This window comes from Ambystoma mexicanum, chromosome 3p (genome assembly GCF_040938575.1).
Source record: "Ambystoma mexicanum isolate Mex_15411 chromosome 3p, UKY_AmexF1_1, whole genome shotgun sequence".
NCBI lineage: Eukaryota > Metazoa > Chordata > Amphibia > Caudata > Ambystomatidae > Ambystoma > Ambystoma mexicanum.
The window spans coordinates 1,233,535,703-1,233,560,439 of NC_090925.1; the positions used below are offsets into that span (position 1 = coordinate 1,233,535,703).

General features: G+C 48.0%; 1 protein-coding gene across 2 annotated transcripts in view; it reads right to left on the reverse strand.

The window, feature by feature from the left end:
* The window catches only part of UBN2 (ubinuclein 2), a 1,320,634-nt gene that overhangs the window by 1,142,757 nt on the left and 153,140 nt on the right, over positions 1-24,737 (reverse strand). The window lies entirely within an intron of this gene.

Here is a 24,737-nt window from a genome sequence, read left to right on the forward strand (position 1 = left end):
ACTGTATCTGCCCCACCCACTGCATCACATGTGGGGTCCCTCAAGGCTCATGTGTCTCCCCGACGGTTTATTATATATTTACCAAGCCTCTATTCGACAACTTAGACCAAATGGGTATCTCATATACTAACTACGCCAACGACACCCAAATTCTTATCCCCATATCAGGCGACTACATAACAGACACCAAACAACTTGACATATAACTCTTCATCCAAGCATGGATGGCAACACATGGACCCCGCTTAAATTACAAGACAGAGCTACTCCTGGTAGGTACCCAAGCCAGACTGAACAAACTCGACATCCAGTTCAACACCAACATTGACTGCAACAACATCAAGGTCTCAAAAGACATCAAAACCCCAGGCATGTACACAGATTCAACTCTCTCACTGGCCAGACAAATCAAAGCAACTGCTTCCAGACCTTTTCTAACCACTGATAACTGTCTCACCCAACCCAGGGCTCTAGTACTAACAAAACTAGACTATTGCAATGCCTTATACTTGGGCACGAACCAGCACAACCTAAAAAGACCACAAACATATCAAAACACGCTTAGAGCAGCAACAAACTTCCCAAGAACACTCCACATCTCTGAGCTTAGACAAAGTGTTTGATGGCTCTCAATAAATCAGAGAATCAAATATAAGAGCCTCTCACTTACCTACAAATGTCTAAACAATCAAGCACCTTTATATCTGTGCGACAAATTCAAACTCCACACATCGGACAGACCGACCAGATCCTCCCATTCCAACGCCCTGATCGTACCTCGATTTAAACTCCAAAAGGCAAGCAGCAGAAGCTTCCCAGTACTGGAAGCCAAAAACTGGAATGCCTTACCCACTAGTATTAGATTGGAACCTTCTTGCAACAAATTCTGAATGAGCCTCAAACACTGGCTTATTATGAACGAAGCCTAACTGACCACTCACTTCTAAACATGTAAATATATATCCATCCTGCCTGCTACTATTTATATATACTCCTGTATAATATATCCTGCAGTATCTTGCTTCTTCATATTTGTAAATATTGTCTATGTAACTGCATTATTCATGTAACATTAAAAAATTGTGTCCAGATGTATTCATGTAACCTTCAAGAAATGTTCCCAGATGCCCAAGGACTTGGTGCGCTATACAAATAAAAATACAATACAAGCTGCTGTGACCCCAAAGTCACTGCAACTGGTGGTGCCATTTTAATTTCAGCACCTCTATCTGAAATGTAATTGCTGCGTTTCCCGTTTGATGGCAGGGTAATCTATAAAATAAGACATACCTGGCTATGGTATGATGACTAATTATTATTAAAGCCACAACAGGATATCACACAAGTCTCAACAATGTGAGTCCAGGTTAGTGATGTCAAAGACGTTTCCACTGCTTCCAGTGAGACAATAGATAGGATGAAGTGTTCTTGATTTCTGGGGAGGAAGGGTAACATCTCCCCCCAGGCCACAGGAGCCCTCGCCAGGCCATTTGCTAGGAACCTTGCGTCAAAGGTGAGCAGAGTAAGGAGGGCTCACCTTGTTCTTGGAGTACCTGGATTGGGCTCTCTCGGCAACCAGAAAGCCAAGGAGAAGCTGGAATCCTGTTCACGTAGTTCCGAACCACGTTTGACGCCTTTCTAGCCAATTTACAACCTTTGGTGCTACTTTTGACACTTTACTACTTCAAACTGCTTGCCTGTGTTTTCGAACCGGCTCAAAGCCTCTTTGCACTAGTAGTGCTTTCCGCCAACTCCACCAACACTGGCTAAGCACTACAGACTTGCCGCATCTTCAGACACATTGAACCAACATGGCATCGCCTCGTCCCAACTCAAATATCGACTCGAACTGCTGGAAACCATCCTGAGATGTGCTGATTCGACCCAGCAGTCTCGCACTGATGACCACAGAACCGAACCTGAAGGACCTTCGAACTGGTTTGCCTCCAATGCTGAATCAAAATGCACAGAGCCCTGTCTATAAGCCGACTCGCCACTGGATCAACAGTACTCACTGTTTCACAAACCCTGTTCGAAGACAAGGGAAGCACAGAGAGCCACCACCTAAGAACAAAAATAAGGTACGGATAAGAGTCACGATCCCCATTGTACACTTTCTGGGACCTGTAAATCCCCTTTTAAACCTTTTCTTGAAAGACTTATCCTTTCTGAACATTGACACTGCTGCAATTACTTGTCAGAACAACCCTGCTCAAGTACTCAGATTGATATACTTCACTATCTGCAACTTGTGTTTCCTTTCTTAAAGGCGTGGGATTTTTGCTTGTGTTTTTCGATCATTATTTGTACTTTTCATTGTTTTATTACAATTTTTTAACACCGATTGAACTTTTTATTTTGGACTATTGCCGTTTGGGTTTCTACTGATATCACATCACACCACTTGTTAGAGTAGAGCTCTCCCTCGGCCCACATGACAACAAAAATACAAAGGAGGACCCGCCAGGGGGCGCCGAGACGTGATGCAGCTTCTCGGCTGATCTCCTCCCCAGGGCGATTATTTTTCAATCCGGGCCCCCCCAGCCCCGTTGGAGCCATGTCCAAACCCCCTCGGGGGCTGTATGGCGGCGTTGTGACTTGGGGGAGCGCAGCCCCGATGATTGGAGGTGCAGGGATCCAGGAGTTTGCAGCCTCCCGAGTGGCGGACTGCAGAAGCCGGGAGCCCGAGCCCGCCTAGGAGAGGCGCGCAAAGCAGACCATCGAGTGGTGGGGGAGGGGCGGAGGCTCCGACTGCTGCACTCTGGCCCGGGCTGGTGCCCCCCCGCAGATGTATTGCGGTCTTGAGTCCCCCCTCCGAGGCGGCCGTCTGGTGGTCGCGGGAGTGGAGGACCCATGGAGTGCGGGGACTCTGCATTCCAGGCGTGCAGGTGAGCAGCGGCTCCTGCGGGCGAAGATAGTGTGATTCCCGCGGAGGGAAGGGGAGGAACCTTCCCGTTTCTGGCCTGAGCTTGGCGGAGGTGCAGTCCGGGGATTGTGGGCTCCGGGAAGGCTGGAGACGCTTTGCTACGATCCCAGAGGGGTGCGAGGCCCCTGCTGTTTGCTTCGAACTGAGCGCCCCTCTGGGTGGTGGGAGCGCGCACGGAGGCAGACTGATCCTGTGCCCTGAGCGGGTCTCACCCTCGGCTCCTCGTGTGAGAACTGAAAAGGCCCCCTTTTAAGCTGGCAACTCGGGGAGCGGTGGAGAGCAGGAGACCTTGGTGCAGCAGGGTCAGCTTGGGTAGGGCTCCCCAGGGTCTGTGTCCCATGGTGTTGTGGTTGTGACACGGTCCCCCTTCTAGCTGAGGAAACAGTCTGGACAGTTTAAGCACGCCTGCTTTCTTTTTTTCCTAAAGGGCCTCTGGGTGGAGATCTGTGGCGAGTGTGGATGCTGCGGGTTCCCCTGGCCTGTAGCCTGGATTTCCAGGCCGTTTTTCGCTTTAGACCTTAAAGTTCCTCTGGGACGGTATCCTGCACTTGGCTGTGAGGAGGGGGTGACCCGCTTGAGATTAGCGCCCGCAAATCTCCCTTCCTCACGTGGTGCGCCTGTTTCCGCTCGAGTTGTGAAGTATACCTCTGGAGCTGAGGGAAAGAAAAGTGTGTCGTGATCCTACCTTTCTCGCCCTTTCCCTGGGGATCCTCTGTTCCTCTGAGCCCTGGTTTAACCTGACCTTTGATGGACGGAGTACATGCGCTACAGAGGTTTCGGCATTTGCCTCAGCGACCTGTGGCAGAGCTCACTATGCAGGACAACAACCAGTCGGAGGTATCAGACAGTCAAGCTATGAGCCGCAGCAAGGCAGCCCTGCTCGAGGAGATCCGAGGTTTTAGGGCGGACATAGGTAAAAGGCTGGACTCTTGATAAGAAGGTGGATGATGTTGAGGACCGTGTCCAGGCCCTCGAAGCTAACCAGTCCTCGGCCGTCGTCTTTGAAACTCAATTCGATATGAGGCAGGCAGAGGTGGAGAGGAGGGAGGAGAGGATCACGCTCAAGTTGGACGATCTGGAAAACCGGGAGCGACGATCAAATCTGCGTTTTATGGGTGTTCCAGAACAGGAGAGGGAGACGCAGGCCGATATCGTGAGGAAGGTCAAGGAAATCATTAGCACTTTGTTTGGTGGAGACAATACTAACGTCCCTACAATCGACAGAGCTCATAGGGCGGGTGGTCGCGCAGGGGGTCCTCGCTCTATCTTGGTGAAATTCCACTATTTCGTGGAAAAAACTAAGATCCTTGACTTGGCTCGCAAGAGGGGACCGATCGACTGGAATGGCGCCAAGGCTTCCATCTACCAAGACCTTTCAGCGCTCACGCTTGCGCGGCGCAGGCTCTGTGGGCCCTTGACGAAGTGGCTGCAGGCCAGGGGAGTGCGCTACAGGTGGGGACACCCGTTCTCGCTTTCATTGGAGTTCAATGGAGATAAGTATTCGCTTTCCTCAGAGGTTGACATTCAGATGAATGAGCTGCTGGGTGATCCTCCGCCCGAGCATGGTACAGTGAGCGATGGGCGTCCACACGATCGTCAAGGGGCGTCCTCGGAGTCTCATGGGCGGAGACGCGTTCGGGGATATAAGAAATACAGAAAGATTGCTCCGCCCTCCCCGGGGCAGCCGATGTCATGAGGGAGAATCAGAGTTCTTTTTCTCTTCAATGAGTTTATGTAACTGAAGGGAGCTTACGGCTGACTGGCCGGGCTTGATCTCTATACTTTGGGTTTTTTGGAATGTAACCCTGTTTGAATGTTTGAATGAACGCTTGTCTTTTTTGCATGGGGATGGGGGGGGGGCTCAGCATTTTGTGGGGTGTTAAGAGTTTTATCGCCCAGATGGAGGCGATCCATGGTGGTCTGGGGGTTCGGCAATCTGTTGATGCAGTCCTTTCAGACGCTCAAATGTTGGGAGGTGGCTGGGGGTGGGGGTGAGGGAGTTGGGTTTGTGGGGTTGGGGGTGGTTGGAGTGACTTTCTTCACAGGACTCTTTCAACTGATGGGTGGTTTCTGTGTGTGCTCTGGGGACTTGGGGCTGGGTCTGCAAGAGGGCCGCCAGTGGGCCTTGAATAGACAATCAGGCTTCCCTAATGGATGACCTGGTTCAGCCAATGTCGGTGGGGTCCCTTAATGGGCGTGGTCTGAACTCTCCGACCGAGAGGTCCCTGGTGTTGAGGGAGTTTGTGAGGCTGAAGCTTCACTTTCTCTTTGTGCAAGAGTCCCATTGGATTAAGGGGAGTGAGCCCGCTTTTAAGTCCAAAGCTATTCAGCAGATGTTTCTGTCCTCATACGGGGCGAAGAGGCGAGGGGTTGTGCTTTTGGTTTCCCCCGATGCCCATTTCTCGCCCAGAGAGTCGACCCAGAAAGGCGCTACATTATCGTTAAAGAAGAGGTGAAGGGGCGTCTTCTAACTCTGGTAGGTGTATACGCCCCGAATGTAGGGCAAGATGTTTTTTGGCAGGGGTTGGGAGTGAAAATCAGGGAATTTGCAGAGGGGGCGTTGATAGTCGGGGTGACTTTAACATGGTCTTGCACCCAGATAGAGACAGGAAACTTTTTAAATCTAGTTCCGACCTTGTACCTTAGACTAGGCTAGCGGACTCTTTCCGCCGGGTAAATGAGGATCTGGGCCTGATGGATGCGCATCCGTCTCGTGAACCCTTTTTCACTTTTTTCTCTGCAGTCTACCAGTCCTTCTCCAGGATAGATTACGTGTTTGTGGACTCCGCGACCCGGGAGTGTATTACAGATTTTTGCATTGAAACTATCCCCTGGTCTGACCACGACCTGGTTCGGGTCAAACTCGGTCTCCCCGCAGTGGAACAGCGCCATCCTCGATGGAAATGTAACGATTGCCTACTACAGGATAAGGAGCTTAGGCAATCCCTTCTAGCTTCTATCGAGGAATTCTTTCTTTTGAATGATACGGTGGAAGTGGGAATTAGAAGTGTATGGGACGCATTTAAGGCCACGGTCAGGGGCATTGTAATGGAGATGGGAGCTAGGAGAAAAAGATCTAGAGAGGAGCACAAACTAAGGGAGCATATCCATACCATTCAGCCGGGGGGGTAAATTGAAGTCGCAGATGAGCCCCGAAGATCGCAAGAGACTACGTCGTCACATAGAGCGAAGTTGTCCACACTCATGGTGGGTCAGACGGAGAGAAAGTTGGCGTTTCTGAAGCAGCGCTATATGGAGAGGGGGGAGAAGGCGGACAAGATTCTTGCCTGCGGCTGCGAGAACTTCGTCAGAGCAGGCGTGTTAACTGTATTATTTCTCTGGCGGGTGAGAGGCTGTTGGGTGATACTCAAATAGCGGAGCAGTACAAGATGTACTATGAACAACTTTACATGTCGGACTATGGTGGGGACGGAGTTGATATAGACCGGTTCCTTGACCCTCTCCCTATCCCACGTCTCGCTCAGGAGAGTTCTGCCTCCCTGGTCCTTGGTCCTCCCTGGTCCCTGGTCCTGGTCCCCAGGAAGTTGCGGATGCTATCTCTTCTCTGAAGAGTAGTACAGCTCCAGGGGATGATGGATTCTCAGTTCGGTTCTTTAAAACATTTCGTTCTGCTTTGGCCCCTTTCTTAGCTAATGTGTATAACGACACCCTCGAGTCTGGGTCTCTCCCCCCTTCAATGATGTCGGCCTTGATAGTGGTTATTCCGAAGGAGGGAAAGGATCCCTCACTTTGTCAATCCTACAGGCCCATTTCCCTCCTTAATGTAGATGTCAAAATTCCTTCCCTCATTGGTCCATGGGGACCAAGTGGGATTTATCCCCGAGCGTCAGGGCGCGGACAACATCAGGAAAACGCTGGGTCTGAAGTACGAGGTGTCCAAGCGGGAGTCAGAGGCTTATCTCCTCTCGCTGGACTCTGAAAAGGCCTTTGATCGCGTGGAGTGGCCATTTATGGGGAAGGTGCTTCGTAGGATGGGCTTTGGTGATAGATTCTGTGGGTGGGTCTCCGCCTTATATAATGGTCCATCTGCGCGGGTCCTCACTAACGGCTCTACTTCATTGGGATTTCTGCTTTCGAGGGGTACTCGCCAGGGTTGCCCTCTTTCCCCCCTCCTATATGCTTTGGCATTGGAGCCATTCACCACTGCGGTCAGAAATGACGAAGGAGTTGCGGGGGTGAAATGTGGGGACTTTGAATTTAAATTCTCTTTTTGCGGACGATATCTTTGTGTACATGTCTGAGATTCATAACTCTCTCCTGCGGTTGTTGGATATAATTCGATGCTTTGGGGCATTCTCTGGGCTCAAAATTAATCTATCCAAATCCTGCATTATGCCTATGGGTAGTCTAGTCCAAGCGACCAGTGGTAAGGCAGAGGTGTTGGGGATGAGAGTTGAGCACTCTTTTACTAGGTATTTGGGCACTAACATACCTAGGGATCTGGGTAGGATCTATAAGTTGAACTCCCCCCACCCCCCCACCCCCCCTGCAAACCAAGATATTTAGTGACCTGGAAAGATGGGCTCCTCTCGCACTGTCCTGGTTCGGGCGGATGGTTACTGTAAAAATGAATATACTCCCCAGTCTCCTCTACCTCTTCTCGGCTCTCCCCTGTATTATTCCCGATTACTTTTTTGAATCCCTTCGTTTCCATCTCCTTCGGTTTGTCTGGGGTGGTAAGAGAGTTAGAGTGAAATTTGGTATCTTGATGCTTTCAAAGGCACTCGGAGGGGGCGAGGGGGGGTGGGGGGTTTGGCCTTCCGGATATTAAGTTGTACTATAAAGCAGCTCAGTTGCGGGCGATGCTTGAACATCTTAGGGATGACATGAGGACATATGTCGAAGATGTGCAGGTCCATCCATATAAGGTCAGAGACTTGCTCTGGGCTCCCCCGCGCTCTCTGCTAGCGGTGGCTAAATCTCACCCAATCCTTTCGGTTCTTTGGGCACTACGGAAGCCGAATAGGGACAATAAGCTTCTCTCTTCATAGCCTTCCCCCCTGTCGTCGTCGGGCCCCCCGCTCAATCTGGGGACCCGGGGCTTTCGCGGGACACAGTCGTGGTCGGATCAGGGGCTAGAGAGGGCTGCGCAGTTGTTTAACCAGGGTTGTTTTATTGACTTTGCCCAGTTATCAGAAGCTATCCCGGAAAAGCCAATCTCTATCTTTGATTATTCGCGGCTCAAGGGCATCCTTACTCAAGTGGATTTGGTGGTTCCCCTATCACGTCCTTTGACTCCCTATGAGAAAATGTTTGTGGAGGCTAAATCCAGGAAGGGCGCTCTTTCCAAGATCTACAATGTTTTGGTGTCAGCTAATCTAGAGGGCAAGCAGGGTTTTAAAAGTGTATGGGAGGAGAGGGTGGGTGAGTCCTTAGATGATCGAGTTTGGGAATCCGTATTTAGGGTAACCTTTGAGGGGAAGCTCTACACCGCAGCCATGGAGCACAATTTTAAGCTCTTGCATTCCTAGCACCGCCCCCCCACACCCCTCGTCACCTTCTCTAGAATGTTTCCTAATGTGTCTCCCATGTGTCCAAGGGCGTGTACAGGCAGTGGAACGTGGTTTCATATGTGGTGGGAGTGTCCGGTCATTAAGGGTTATTGGGCAGAGGTCCTCCGCTGGATCAGGGACATCCTGGGTTCATCCCCCTCCCTTCACCCCCTCCCTCCCTTTTGGAGATCCTACTGAGTACTCCGAGGCCCGAGTCTGAGACGCTGCTCTTCTCTAAGGTGATGAGGGCTATGTTGAGGGCTGGGAGATTGACCCTAGCCCAGAAATGGAAAAGTCCCCAGGTCCCAACGAAAGCAGAATGGTTGATAAACCTTTGGCAATTTTTACCTATGAGAAACTTGCAGCTATAGCTAATGATAACATGTCTTCTTTCCTGCAGGATTGGACTATTGTGTTAAGTGAAGATTGCGAAGCCTTGAAGCTTTAATTTAATTGGACTCGGGATGAGACTTAAAGACGGGTGTGGTTGTATCGGGGCCGCCTTTTTTTTTTTTTTAGGGACCTTACCGTCAGAGCGAGGTCATAAGGGTGTTGCCCTTTGGTTAAGACTTTGGCTCGAACTCCAATGCGCACTTTGGTTGTTCTTTCTGTGTAGCTCATTGTTTTTTGGGGGGGGGGGGGGGTTCGGGGTGGCGGGTGGATGGGTAGGGAGGATGAGGAAATATAATGTTCCTGTTTTTTCTCTTTTGGGTTTGTTGGTAAGGTTTTCGTTTTGCTCTGTCACCAGATGTTTACTTGTGTGTTTGTTGCTATTTGTAAAACTTAATACAAAGTGGGAAAAAAAATACAAAGGCGGTATACCCGTTGGGCTGAGTGTTTTATCCTTATGATTGGGATCACTGCTGGATTAGTAGTATGGGGCAGAGTAGGGGGTTTAGCCACTGATCATCCCTGTACTCCTGCAGAGCAGTAGTCATTTCATCACAACCAGCATCCTGTTGTCACCCAATTGTTTAAGGTTTGGCTATTAGGTGGCACTGAAAGCACTGCCTATAACCGAAACTATAGTCATACAGTCAAAGGTAGGCGAGTGAGATGACATGCGAGGATGTAAACAGAGCCTGTGGCTGCTTGATTATTTACCCAATCTATGGGTTGACCTCCGATCTCCTTACCCCAAAACAGGCCCACCTATTAAGAAGCAAGTGCACGTTTGCCTGTAAAGCAGGTTTATTGTACAAACAGCCAGGAGGGGCTAGACGGCTCTTTAGAGACCAAACTACCCAGTTTCTCTCAGAACCACAAAGTTTACACAGTATATACATTTTGCAACATTTAACACTCCCACATATTTCGTAACAAAGTCATCCCCCAAACATGATTGGTTAAGCCCTAAACAAGGAAATCTAATCCCCCCTCAGTTCCCACGCTCTCATTGGATACATTCAATTAACCACCATCCCCTTTCGACATACATTTGCATTAGCTCATATCCACAATACACCCCTTTTCGGGATCTTTCCCTACCAGGTTGTGACATCACATGGCTCCATATTCAAGCACAAAAAATCCTAATTTATGACAGTTTCCATCTCGTCAGGGACATCTAACCCCAGTCGTGATGCACATGGCTTTACAAAGACACTTCAACACCAGGTTTCCTATGAACCAATGATCGCCATCTTAACCGCCAGACGTGCTGGCGTCCCTGTGATCTCTCATCCCACGCTAATCTACAACCACTACCATTTCAGCACGCATGGCCTCTGCCCACAACCTGGTCATTCCAGAGAACCCGATTGCCACCCATAAAAAACGGACAAACTCTGCCCTCAAGCACCCCGTGCACCGGGTTTATTACCTGGCCCCAAGTCGACCCTACCAGGTGGCCAGACTTCCCTGGTCACTGAATGACAAACTCCCATGTACTCAGAAAAATTACATCTCCTCTCCACAATAGCACCAAGTCGTAAAACCGTTGCCTGGCCGCAACTGACCATTTGATGTTATCGCAGCTGCCCTCCCCCCAGCCTCCAACCTCGAACAACCAGCCTCCCAGGTCGCAGAGCATCTCGGCACCCCAGGTTTATGCGGCCTACAAACCGGTCGTGTATTGCTTGCTTAGGCATGAAGGAAGGCTGTGATGTCATGTGGAGTTTGTCATCTGGATAATAGAATGCATGGGTGAGGGTTCCAAGCCAGGCAGTTAGGAAGCCCCCTGCCTGGGTGATGGGAGCCAGTGTTTGTCCTACTCTATGTAGCTTACTTGTATTCCATGTAACTTGCTTGTAATGTAACTTGAGAACTGGTAATACACCTTACAAGTAACCACAAGATGGATGGAGGTCACTTTGCAACAAAACCCAAACTATGAGGGACCTGCAGTATACAGATTTGCGTATTCGCCATGGCCCCTTGTCCCCACCTGTCCCAAACACATTTCCCTGAAAAACCCTGTGTATGTATGTCTGTGCGTGCATATTCAAGACTACAGCGTCCCCATTAGCAGAATTTGCTAATGAACATTTTTTGATTAGCAAATATACATATTTGATTAGCAATTTAATGTCACCAGAATGAATTGTACCCGAAGATCTACAATTAGCAAGTATGCAGAAATGATTTTCATGTACTTCTGAAGTATAACATTAGTCGAATGACTGTAAAATGTGAAGGTTCGCTGCATTAATGGCCAAACAAATAAATGATGAAGCTATAAAAAAAATAATAATAATTCAGTTCAAGGATCTGTGCTGGCTGGGTCATGCAGTCAATGTTGCAGCATATTGTTAACAAGACATCAATAAAGACTCAATAGTGTGTGCATGTGCAGTTTTATTTTATTACTAGCTGTCCCTGGCCACGTGTTGCTGTGGCTCAGTCTGGTTAAATGGAAAAGAAAGAAAAGAGAAAGCACACGTTTCAAATATGTTTAATTTCACAATGCTTGTGGGTATACAATATTTTTTGTTGTTCCATTGTCTGTGCAGATATGCTGACTGTAGAACACGCAACATATAATTGTCCATGTGAGAAGCAATCTGTGTCTAGATCTAAACCGCAGGATTGAACTTGAGCTTTGTTGATGGCGATTGCAAACGCAAGTGGCATGAATTGAGCCGTTACGATTTCTGCACCGAACGATGTCATTTGGAAGCAAGAGTTGCATTTCCTGATGTTAGATAGGAAATGCTTTGATTCGGCGGTATATCCGGCAAGCAAAGTTTTTAATGTCTCTGGCGGTTCTTAAAGTTGAGGCAGTTTAATTTTCCCAGTGGCGCAAAACAGTCCTTTCGTTTCTCCATTAAATTTCAGAGCCTTGCAATAAGGACACTTCAGTCAAGGTGCCGATGAGAACATGCCAGCTCAAACTATAATCATCAACTGGGTTGTACCGGAACGCAAGGAGATTGTAATCGCGTGATTGCTGAGCACGGAGTCGTGTTTGATGCTGATCTGCTGTTTCTCACTGACATCTTTCAGCCACTCTCATCCTGTCACGTTCATTCTGTTGATAACAAAGCAGATCTGAAGCTGCTTTTATGTCCAACAGATGGCGCTGTTATTTAGCAAAATATTTAGTATACAATGCATAAATTAGTTTTCAAAAATTGATTTGCAGAGTTTGCTAATTAACATTCTTTTGATTAGCAAACTGACCCATTTGGTTAGCAATCTTGTACTAATATTATTAATGTCACCAGAAGTTATTTGTTCCCAAGACATGAAATGAGCAATACAGCACTTATGCGTACTGCTGAAACAAGACATTAGTGAGTGGGGACGGGGCTTGCAAATTTAAACTTCAGCTAGACCTGCAGGTCGGGTAACTTAATTTAACTATCCAACCTAAGAGAAATGCACTCGACCCCATAGCAACGGAGGACAACCAATTTAAAATAAAAATTCTGTAAAATGGTGCATGTCACTAAAAATCCACTTTATGTTTGGCACACTGTTGCCACACAGAGGCCAGCCATGCCCAGTGAAACATTTGACGTTTACTGCAAAATAAATGTTAAATTCAAGTTTCAAACATCTCTTGCAAATGCTACTCGCCCTTCATAAAATCTACTTGTCTATGCAAGTCGGTGAAAAGACTTTGTGAGCCATAGATGAGGGTCTGTCAAATGTAAAAGGTTGGCTGCATGAATGGACACAAATAAATAGATATGATAAAAAGGCTCTGAAAACAGTTTGGCCAGCTGTCTCCTGTGGGTGGTAATATATAATGCAACCATAAAGCAAAGTAAGCTCTGGAGGCCAACTACTTTGCTTAAGCATCTAGTCCGCTTTGTGTATTCATTATGTAAGAGGAAAGAAAGACTGCTCAGGGTGGATTGCGTAGCAGGCAGAGAACTGGGCAAAGTAGGTGGAATATTGTAGTTTGTGGTCATCTCACTTTCAGAGTACCTGGTATAAAGCAATAGGGTGATGTTATAGAATGTCAAGGAGTATGGGTTCGCTCATGGCCTGAGCAACAGTTGCAGGATGTATACAACCTGCAGGTTACAGAACTAGGTTTGCCATCAAAAGCTTTTGATCATGTACATTTTCAAAAGTGTTCCCTCGTCACTATGATGCATCTTCACCAACAAAATGAAATATAATTGACTCTAACCTAAACTTTACTGTAAAGCATGGAGCTCATTCAGTGTTTTACAGTGTCAATACTGTCATTATAACAACTTACATTATAGGAATGGAATTTCATGACGTTTTTTTTTAAATTGACACATACTGGTCTTTGCCAGTTAGGACATAGAAAGCCTAATACAAGTATTATCCCGATTACTTCTGTTTTGCAATTATTTGAAAAGAAAAGGAAATTCTTGTGTAGCCCTCACACACATGCCTTTGGCACTTAAGAGTGGAGGAGTTGATTACTGATGCACTTTCTATTAGCACCTGAAGTGAACAGAGAAAGAGTGACGAGAGAACCAACGGAAAGAGGAATGCAGGGTGAGCTGTGCTTTCATTGAAGAGGGCAACTTAAATAGCTAACTTTGCTACACAAGTGTCCATTTGACTAGCAAACCTACAGAATTACACAGCAAATTGCTACACGACACTGCTTATTTTATGCCTTGAGTTTAGCGTGTGTTGCTTTAGCGTTTATTGCTTTTATGTCCAACAGATGGCGCTTCAAAGCAATCGGTGAAGAACTTTCGGAGATTTAAGATTTTGAACAAACGAACATTTACATTTTTATTGATATAGTTATATATAGCAAGTGTTTGGCATAAACGGTCACAAGCAACTTTACTGCTTGGTTTAAAATTGGGTGAAAACATTTTAAAATTAATGTGTAGGACAAAGAATCTGTGTCTTGATACATGCTTGGTGTGCATCTGTTCTTTTGGGGAGAGCTAGGCCTTAAGTCATCATCAAACAGTAGGATGTCTTGGTTTCATGCTAAAACATGCTAAAAAATAAATCTACAGCCTTTTTGGATTTGAACTCTGCAGGAGAAGGCCCTGCTTCTTAATAAAAATTAGTGTTTCAACAGTCTTCCGATAGGGATGCCCTCCAGTCAGTTTTTAACTTTGTTCATGCAGGAAAAGCAGCGTTCTACAACTGCATTGGACACAGGGAAAACCCTCAAGATTTGAGCATTTTTTTATTTATTTAATTTTGATTTATTTTTTAGCATTTTAAAGTGCTCAGCCTGCAGGTATCGAGGCGCTGTTACAGGAAATTGTTTTTTAGTTGCGTAATTGTTTATTTGTTGTCTTAGTTGCGTATTTATAACGTGCTTAAATACCCATAGGTTACTAAATGCAGACCCGGGGATCGAGCCTGTGTTGCTTCGTGTTGTCTTGCTTCCAAGGCAAGCACGTTTCTGATTAGCTAATCTCCCGGGGCAAATGTTTATGAGCTTCACAAGCTGGGGAAGAGAGGTGCCATAGAGGTTTGCCAGTTTCACACAGATCTCTTTTCGTGGCAGTTTATAATGGTTGTTCTGGGCAAATACTTTAAACTCTTGCCACCGAGACAGAATTGTTCCAGGACTTGCTACTGAAAAACTGCAGTCAACAAGTGTTCTGCTACTCTAACAATTTCATTATTTCCATATTTTTCCAACTCAACTCTGATGGCCATAATCTTGTGTTTAACACTTTTGCACAGTTATAATGAAAGCAACCTCCTTGGAGTAGTTGCACCACTCTGAACCGGAGACTACACATCTCAGAAAGCAAAACCATGCTTGATCTCATGGATGAACTCTGCTTTAAAACGAAATAGCTTAGAGTCACTTTCTGTGCAAATGTGGTGTTTAAGGCATATAACTTCTTTACACATTGTGGGACTCTTCACAGTTAGCTTTTATGTTAAATCGGCTTGAACTCTCGGGTCTCCAGTTTCCTCTTGCTTCCAAACACTATTCTGATGCAAGTGCTAACATCCCATGATCACAAATCTATTATTGCAAGTCGAAGTTGCTGCCGGCAAGTTTACTGCAGTAACTGCTGGGCCTTTGTTATCTGTGCAGCAGCAACAGGAAAGAACAAATGATTTAGCCTTCTGCAGGCTTTATCAGTGCAGAGCTGCTTGCTAGCAAAGGGCTATGGGACTAATTTGCCAACCCAATGCACACAGCCCTGCAATTTTAACACAACCTGCTGGCGACAAGCATTCTAATATTCTTTAAATTGCGTTTGAAAGAATATTTAGAAGGCTTTCTGCCAGCAGTGGCTCTGGTTTTAGTGAGCAGCTGAGCGCAACCAAGTGGCTGGTACTGATATTTATCCCACCCAACGGGTGCGAAGGAAATCAATTCCCAGCGCGGCCACCTGCACCAATAACACATCCTGCTTGCAGGAGGCCTTTGAATAGTCTACATTTCTCGTGATTAAAGCGCTACCCGTGGCACCAACACAAAATATATTTTTAGAATAAAAACAGGTGGTCTAGGCTTTGCTTACCTCTCAGACCCGTTGTTATCAAAGTCACAGTGGGAAGGTCCTCTCTGCCTAAACTTCCTGTACACTGCAGACCAAAAAAAAGCAACTGACTACCCACAACAATGCACACTCACTATGGGTGGGTTTGGTGGGGGGTGTGGGGGCTTCCTCGCGACTCGACAGGGCCCACTCAGCACTCGCTATGGAGTGAATATTATTGCTCCCACCCGAACGGGCAAACAAAAAAAGAGGCCTCGAGCCTCGGGGGGCGGCCGAGGGGCAGCAACTCCCCCCAATGTTTCGAGTCCGCAGTCACTTAAGCACAGCAAATAAAGTCTCAATTTTCGTTCTGGGACAAAATATGCACTTTGCCGTGCTAGCATTAAAGCTGTAGCCAGTTAGTTTAACGCCCCCTGCTGGCTGGCTGGCTGCCTCATGATATTTGGCAGCTATTAACCTCCATGAACCCCACAGGTGCCTTGCACTGTTTTTTCACTCTCAGCAGGGGGCCCGAGGAGACACATCTTCAGCCGGGCCTGTTTGCACATAACAGCCTGCATGCAGAAGCCCTTTTGAAAGGCTTTCTGCAAGCAGCATGCTGTGTTATTACTGTGGGGAGTGTGTGTTGTGTTAGAAAGTGGCTGGAAATAATATTCCACCCGCCCTGCATTCAAGGACTGCATCAGGGCCTTTCTACCCTTACAAACAAAGGAGGCCTTAAGCCTCTGGGGGGAGGGGGCACAGCAACTGCCCCCATGTTTCCAGTCCGCAAAGCACAGCAAAGAAAGTCACAATTTTCGTTCTGGGGCTTTTACTATGCGCTTTGCAGTGCTCAACTTAAGGTTATGGCCAGCGTAAAGCTTCCAACTGGCTCTCACTGCCTGCCTCATGATAAATTCGGCAGCTAACCTCCATGCACCACTGCAGGCTCGGATTGGCCTATAGGGCAATAGTTGTGTGGGCCAATTTTTGGGGTGAAAGTGGCCCACCTTTTTTGCCAATGTGGGCCAGTTTGATGACTTACTGGACTATATTGTGGCTAATAGGTTTGACCAGTGTTGCTGAATAAATATTCTTTAAAATGTACAATTTGCATCCAATTTTATCAGAAACCTCCTCCATGGGTGCTATTCAAACAGCGTCACAAAAGTAATTAATAGTGGTGGCCGAGACAATTGTAAGCCCCAGTCTGACCCTGCACCACTATTTTCACCCTTAGCAGTGGGGAGCCAGGGGTCACATCTTCAGCCGGGCATGTTACTGCTCACAGAAGCCCTTTTCAAAGGCCTTCTGCAAGCAGCAGGCTGCGTTATTACCTCGGATATGGGTGTTAAAGAGTGGCTGGCAATAATATTTCTCCTGCCCGAACGGGCGGGTTATATATAATTGTCAGCCACTTGCTAACAGCTAGCACCCTCAGTAATAACACAGCCTGCTCGCACAAGGCTTTAAATATTCTTTCATTCTCGTGATAAAATCCACGCTTGTAACGAGAATGAAATAATATTTGAAAGCCTTCTACAAGCATGCTGTTACTGAGGGGCTGGGTAATAGTAAGTACAGCTTGAATTAATATTTCTCCCACCCGAACGGGCGGGAGAAATATTTCTTCCAAAGATGGCCACTTGCTAACACCTAGTGCCCCAACAAACATTTGCTTTGCAGAAGGGCTCCCCCATCCAAACCTCTCCTAAGCACTCCCGCCACCTTACCTTGGTAGAAGCCAGAGAAGTGTGAGAGTGGGGCTGAGATCCTCCTCTCACGTGATGATGCTGCATCCGGGCTGGGCTCATGACATTGATACAATGTTTTTAGCCCAACCCGGGTGCTTCTGCCTCGCCTGCAGTGCACGCTGTACACAGACTGAGCGGCAGAGTTTAAAGGTACATTAAAGGCACATTTTTTTTTATGAGCCGATTTGTAGAAATCATATCACAGTTGGTGCGACAGGATTGTTTAAATATACAGCAAAACAGCAGTATCGCAAATTGCAATACCGCTTATTTTATGCATTGTGATCATTATGTTGCTACACGCATGCAAATCTAAAATGTAGCAACTATACACAAAGTAATAGTAACATTCATCCCATTCACATTAACTACACTGAAAACATGCTAAACCGCAACATTGCACCAACATTGCCATTACCCCAGTCACCAACAGGGCACGCGCAACACAAACCCCCCTTTCCAATTGAGATCATCATCAACCACACCAACATGCACTAATAATCCAATTCTTTGTTCTTTTAAACCATCTTCTTGGGGAAACAAGATCCTACAAACAACTCTCATGCCACTGTGAGCATAATCCTCCACTGAACAAACCCAACTCGTACCCCCACCATTTCTACAATCTACGCACTGTTCCATACAATAATCCCACTTTGGAGGAGGATACGAGACAGCATATAGAATCCCAACCAACCCTGCATCAATTTGTAACTCTGTCGGAGTACCCATGTGATATGAAATGGCAGTGCCCCTTAGCATTGGGCAGGATGACTCCCCATGGCAGCTGCTTTAGGTATCTGAGCAGAACAGCATGGCAAGAGCATCTGACAGGTACAAAAAATGAGCAAAACGAAAAATTGGCATGAGACGCTACACAGGTATGCTCAACCAAGAAGGCACCCAACAGAAAAAGAGCCTAACCAAAAGGTAATTTGTCATTCCCGCTTCCTTCTCCATTATCCCACTTTAGTTATGCAATGCAGCAATTGTCTGCGTCAGGGTCCCATTTCCCGATCATAAGTGAGCACGAAGTACAGCACGTCCTCTCTATTCTTTGGCACACATCCCCTTCCATAGCTGTTAGGCGGTTGAGGAGGTGCCTGTTTTGCAGAGCCATAAGCCTCAAGGCCTGCTGTTCTTGCTTTATTGCACTAAAAGCAGGATTTACAAACAGTAAAAGCTCATAGTGGTAGACCTGAAGCCACTTTGCACACCAGGGACCAAAAGGGAAGAAAAGAAAATCAGTCCTCTGAACAGTCGGTATTGTTCATGAATATTCATCAGGGCTTCTTTAGACGCTTGAGAAACCTAGTTTGATCTTTTAGTCCATCTCAACGATTCCACTTCTTCACGGTCTGGCAAAGTAATTGAATTGTGCATGTCGGAGGACGCAATGGCCACAGGGGACAAAATGGACACAGATGTGGCTTTAGGTGTCAGGCTGGCAAGTATCAAATGACTCTAGCGAAACAATAAGAACAGGCACGTGCAGCATAGTGAAAATACATACACCTTGCCAGGCTGGAGGTAATTGTCGATATACGCCAACTGTCCACAAGATACAAGACCAAAACACATCAAGAAGTGCTAATGTACCTCCAGCCAGATCAGCAATGCGAAGCGTGCAGCTGCAGTTCCGATTTGTGCCAACAGGCACCATGCCATCGTCCTTAAAACACAAAAAAACGTGTACGCAACTGGATCTTAACAGGCTTCTCAGGCCCTTGAGCCATGTCAGATATTTCTGGTACTTATTCCAGACATTTCCACAATCTTCATTGAGTTGTGCCACGCCTTCTTCAGAAAATCCCCCGATTCCTACAGCTCTGCAACTCTTCACCCCTTGTTCCCATCGATTATTCACAGCAATAGACTCATCCAAGTTCAACAGGACTCTACGTACAGCCTACAACCTTCTGCTCTTTGCGATCTATGCTTAACACTCCTCGTCAATAGGAGCTGTGACGGTCTGCCTTCTAAACTGCCCTCGGACGCTACTGCCAAAGCAATATCAGAATACTGGGACTTGGCGAGGAGGGCCCCCAACATGGATTTGTATCTGGGGGCGACTCTTCAGAGATGCCCTTAAGATTAGGAGGCCAATCAACATGGTTCACCTTTGAGAGGGCACACAGGGTCCTGGGCAGGAGGCCACTGCCTGGAGCCCCTCCGTGGGCAGTCGTGGCAAAGTCATTGAACTACAGCGACGGGATACAATATTGCAGGATGCCTGCTGATCGGTAGCCTATAACTCGGCTGGCATACGCGTACTACTGTTCCCCAACTTCACCCAGGAAATACAAAAACACCACAAATCTTATGACGCGGTGAGAAGGAAGCGGGATCTTGGGCTAAAATACATGCTCTTCCCTGCAAAGATGAATGTTTTGGTAGACAGCGGTTTGCTTTTCTTCAAATGCCCAAATGATGCGTGGGACTGCCTGGATTCCGAATATGGAGATAGGCATGTGCCTGGGCATGGAAGGAGTGGTGTACCAAGAACATGGCGGATCCTATGGTCCGTTCTACAAGGAGACAGATGGGGTTCCTTCATCAGAGAGAATCTGCATTGGCACGGATGGAACTCTGGAGCTGAGGGATGCACTGGTTCATAGGAGACCCAGAGGGAGTACGGAGTAGGAAACGGTGGAGGGGGCTTCTCGGGCCCGCAGGAGCCAGAGAACAATGGTTGAGGGCCACTAGGGGGGTGCGGGAGGGGCAGAGGTGTTCCTGCTTATCATTTTGGTGTCAGGCTTGTTGATGGGATCTGTTTGAAAGGTTGATCTTGCCCATCCCTTCCCCACACCCTGGCGGGGTCTGGGAGAGCCAATGGGGATTTTGTGAAAGGCCGAGTTATGCGTGGAGAACTGGGTGGGAGGGCATAGATGCTTGGGGTGGTTTCCCTGGGTCGGATGAAGGCTCCCACCTACAGTGTTCTACCCCCACTCCGTTGCCTGGCCTTGTGGTCGAATATGGGAGGTGGAGGTGGGGGGACTTGCGGGTTGATTCTGTTGGGCGGACAGGGGTGTTGCATCCTGTGTAGGGGGTTGTGGGTGCAGGGTTGGGGATTGTGTATTGGTGCACACTTGTCTACATTGTGGAGGGGGGTGGTTTGACATGCCCGGATCGGGGGACACGATTGATGGCGACAGGTTGGTATGCCCAAGCTGAGGTAAGTTAGTTGAAATGTCCAACTTCCTCCTTCTTGATAGGCGTCTTCCGTCTCTCATCAAGTTCCTCCCTTCTCCTCCCACTCTTCCATCTGCCAACCATCTTGCCCCCTCCACCACTGACTGGCGTACCACATCCCTGTACCCCCTCCTCAGAAGACATTGAAAGGTGGCAACCAGCTTCACTTAGCTACCCTCAACTGTCACTTTGCTGTTAAACAAGCTTCTGAAGACTTTGACGTTCTCGCTCTCACTGAACCGTGGTTCACTGCCAGCTCATTCACTGCTTTTGACACGCCCCTCCCCGAGGGCTTCAAGATCCTCTCTAAGCCCAGGCATAACCGCTCTGGAGGCGGAGTGGCCTTGATCTTCCCCGAATGGGTTCCTGCTAATATTCCCACTCGCAACTACTCTTCCTTTGAATGCCTCGTCTGCAGGCTTGGTGCCTCTCCAACTGTCCCAATGACTCTCGCCACAATCTACAGGAACACTGGTCCGGTCTCCCTCGTCCCCTCTGAGTGGTCTGCCCTCACCTGTTCTCTTCTTGCTGCCACCTCCAAGCTTCTACTCCTCTGAGACTTCAACATTCACCTTGATTCTCTGGATTCGGCAACTGGACTCTTCTGCAGCCTCCGACTTCCTTTCCCTAACCATTCATCCTTCCGGTCCAACGCACGCAGCAAGACATACCTTGGATGCTATATCTCAGCAGACATCCCCATCTACAACCCTCATCACACCTCTCTCCTGGTCAGACCATGCTCTCCTGTCCTCTCACCTGGATCTCTTAGGTCTCCGGCTAAGCCTCTGCCTGCACTGCTAGTCTCCGTCACTGTCATTCGACCAATGAAGCGAGTGCCAGTTGCAGATTTTCAGCCACTTTTATTCCCCCTCCCATTCCAGCCACAGACTCCCACACAGAGACTGCCCTTGCTGATCTTCAACTCTCTATCACCAACACCCTGGACGTCCTTGCCACGGTCATGAGGATCCGCATGAAGCCTGCCTCAAAGTGCAATACCTGGTATGACTCCGACCTAGCTTTTCTGAAACATAAGTGAAGAGTTGCTGAGGCGAAGTGGCGGGCATCAGGTACATCCTCTGACAAACTGGTCTGCTGCCTGCTCCAAGGGCAATACAGACTCTCCATCCATTCGAAGAAGAGGGCCCATATCCAGGCATGCATCTCTGGGCCACTAACAGGCAAACTGTTCTGCCAATCCTACTGCAGTCTCCACTTTTCCCCTGCCATCCATGACCCTCTGTACCTCACTGGACTCCCACTTAACTAAAGCTCAAGACATCCTGTCCTCACTCTCCTATACATCCCACCCTCATCCCTCCCCAGTTCTCATGCCTCCCTTGGCCCCGCCCCTCTCCCATTCCCTCATACTCTAATCTTTCTTGCCCATAGCACTGGATGAGGTCTTTAGACAAGTACTCTATGAAAGTCTCCCCCAAACAGGTGCTCACCTGCTCCTCCAGAACTATCAAGGACAGCATTGCCTCCCTTGCGCCAGCCTTGGCCGATTTCTGTAATCACTCCTTTGCCACTGGCTCCTTCCTGCTACTCCTCAAGCGCTGCCTTGTGCATACTCTCCTCAAAAAGCCCTCTGCTGGCCCCTCCTGCCCCGTGTACTACCGCCCTACCATATTACCCCATTCCTGGGCAAACACCTGGAGAAACTGGTCATCTCCTAACTGATCCAACATACTGAATCTATTGGTTGTCTCCATGGCCACCAGTCTGGCTTCAGAGCAGCCATAGACATAGAAACTGCTCTACTGAACACCCGTGAAGACTGGTTTTCAAATCTCGACTCCAACTCTCCATCCGTTCTTATCCTTCTGGATCTTTCCTCTGCCTTCGACACAGCCAATCATGCCATCCTGCCAAAAAGGCTTTGTGACACCCTTGGCATCACAGGCCTGGCCCTGGACTGGTTAACATCATTCCACTCCAAACAACCTTCCCAGGTTCAACTTGGCCCTTTCCTCTCCCTTTTCACAATCTCCACCTGCAGCATACCTCAAGGCTCTATCCTCTCGCCGTGGTTCTTCAACATGTACCTTGCCCCCCTGATCTCCTTTTCTCCTCACTTAGTGTTATGAGGACAACACGCCTCTGTCATGATTCCTGCCCCTCATGTCCCCAGCCCTCCAAGATGTCAGGCTGGAGCCAGGCCACGATCACCTACATGGCCCTCAAGGGCCTCTCCATCCCTCCAAAGACCTACTTGGAGTCAGACATGGCGCTTGTGGCACCACACTCCCTCACTCCCATAGGATAACAATGGGGATTGGACTTGTAGTGCATTGATGGGGACAAGATGGATGCGCCCACATATTTCGGTTCCCAGAACTACATGTGCAGTCTAGTCTTTTGGGTGTGGTTCAGCCCAGAAACACCTGGGATACCCAGAGACTATTTAAGCCACACCCAGACTGAGAAACATGCTGTGTGTTTTCTGCACCTGCAGCGTGAAACTCACCGTGTTCGGATCGGTCTCCAGTAGGCCTGCATGTTTCTTCTGCGCTCAGCTCCTGCAAGAACAAGAACACTGTTAGGAACAGCCTTACCTTGCGGCGCTTCTGCCCATCATTCATCGCTCCTCCTGTTCTGCGGGCATCTTCAGCGGTGTCATTCCCATCCCGGCACGCCGCTTCCTAAGGAAAAGGGAAAAGAACAGAAAAAAGGCATTAGTAAGCATTCGGCAAATCTTAGCTTATTTTTAAAGACTGTCCGAGCTTCAAATGATTACCTGAATCCCAGCCGCTCTGGGGCAACTCTGTCTCTGGAACTTCTCATCCATCTGCAAGAGGGAAAAGACACTCCATGTTAGCGTGGAAACATCTAGAGGCGCCGCATACCGCGCTTACTCACCGCATTTCTTCTTCATAACCGGCATCCACGCTGAAAACGTTGCGGCACCTAAAAGAGACAGAAAAAGAACTCAGTTCAATACAAATACAAAAGGGTCGCATCGCGCCCTCACTCACCTTCAGCGCTACTCATCTCAGCAGCACGTCGTCATCCCGGACACCGTCCATCATCTAAGGAAGGAAAGGAACAAAGTTAGAGAACTGTTCAAAAGACTCATTATACTTACCTGTCGGACTCTTGCTTGTGAAGTAACTAGGGGTCCCTAACGTCTATGGAAACAAGGCGAGTCACCACACGATAGATACGCCAGACCCGAAGTTGTATTCCCAAAGCTAGGGTTTATTGCAAAGCAAAAGTCTCAGTTGGCCAACTCGGTCTCACGCCCCGCGACGTGCATCTCTAGACCTCGAGGGACGCAACAGAGTGAATTACGTACATCAGTTACATATATACAAAATGCATATCAAACAATCAGCTATGACATGTTTAACACCCCCCTTTTATTGGGTTTCTTTGAACTTGGTGTGATGATGGACATCTCCGACAACTATGACACCTTCAAACATCTATTCTAGTAATAATTTACGAGTGCGGAGGCATCTTTCAGTTGTTGAATAGAACACAGCGCTTCTGTTCTTGGAAGCGAGCTACATACGGGGGGTTTGGGGGGAAGTTGCATTCCAGACCTTGCTATCTATTAGGTGCTATTCGTGTCCTGGGAGCCGACACGCTCTAGCGGGGCTCAGCAAAGGGGGACCGTAAGAAAAGCATAATTCAAGCCTTTAGCTGTATTATTCTAACATATTCTATCATATAACGAGACTGGCTGGCAGCTGCAAAATGATTAAATGCCCTGCAGCTCTGCTTCAAGGCTACATTCGGGAGGGAGTTGGGCATTCTTCCTGGCGCTGCCTACGTTGTGTGTCAACGAACTCTTGATATCCTCACAGCCCTGCGGCCTTGTCATTTTTACGTGCAGACAAAAATGTTTTACAGTTGAGCAGTGTAAGCAGAAAATATACTGCGAAGCAATAGGAACAGAAAGCAATGAGCAATGGTTAGAAAACAAAATGGCGATTCTTGTTACATCAAAATGGGCGTTCATTGGCAAACTCGAAAACCTATATTCTGTCATATAGTGCATGAGACAGTTGGCCCACGGCCACCAAAATACGTTTGCGATCACACAGTAGAGGTATCCATTTTTCTAGACTGACACAACGAGCCCACATCAATCAACGCGCCACTGCGCTGAAAGCAGGACTGAGAGCACACTTTCCAAGAAAACAAGGTGAGCTGTGGATCAAAGGGAAGGGTTGGACCCCGGGGAAGAAGGGGTTCAAGCACACAGAGACAATAGGGAGTTAAATTCTACCAATCCTGTGTTTCAGGCCCAGTCTCCAGTCGAGTAGACTCCAGGGAAGGGTTTGAGGTCGTAAGAGGTCAGAACAGGCTGAGCGACGTCCCTGTGGATAACAGGTGAGCGTTACAGCCGCTCTCCTTCAAGCTTCCCTCTACTGCCTCCTTTTCCTCCCTCATCCCAGACTGTCTCACTGCTATTCAGGTATGGTGTGCTGCCAATGATCTTTGCCTTAATGCCAGTAAGACTGAGATCCTTCTCATTGGAACCCCAGCTCACTCC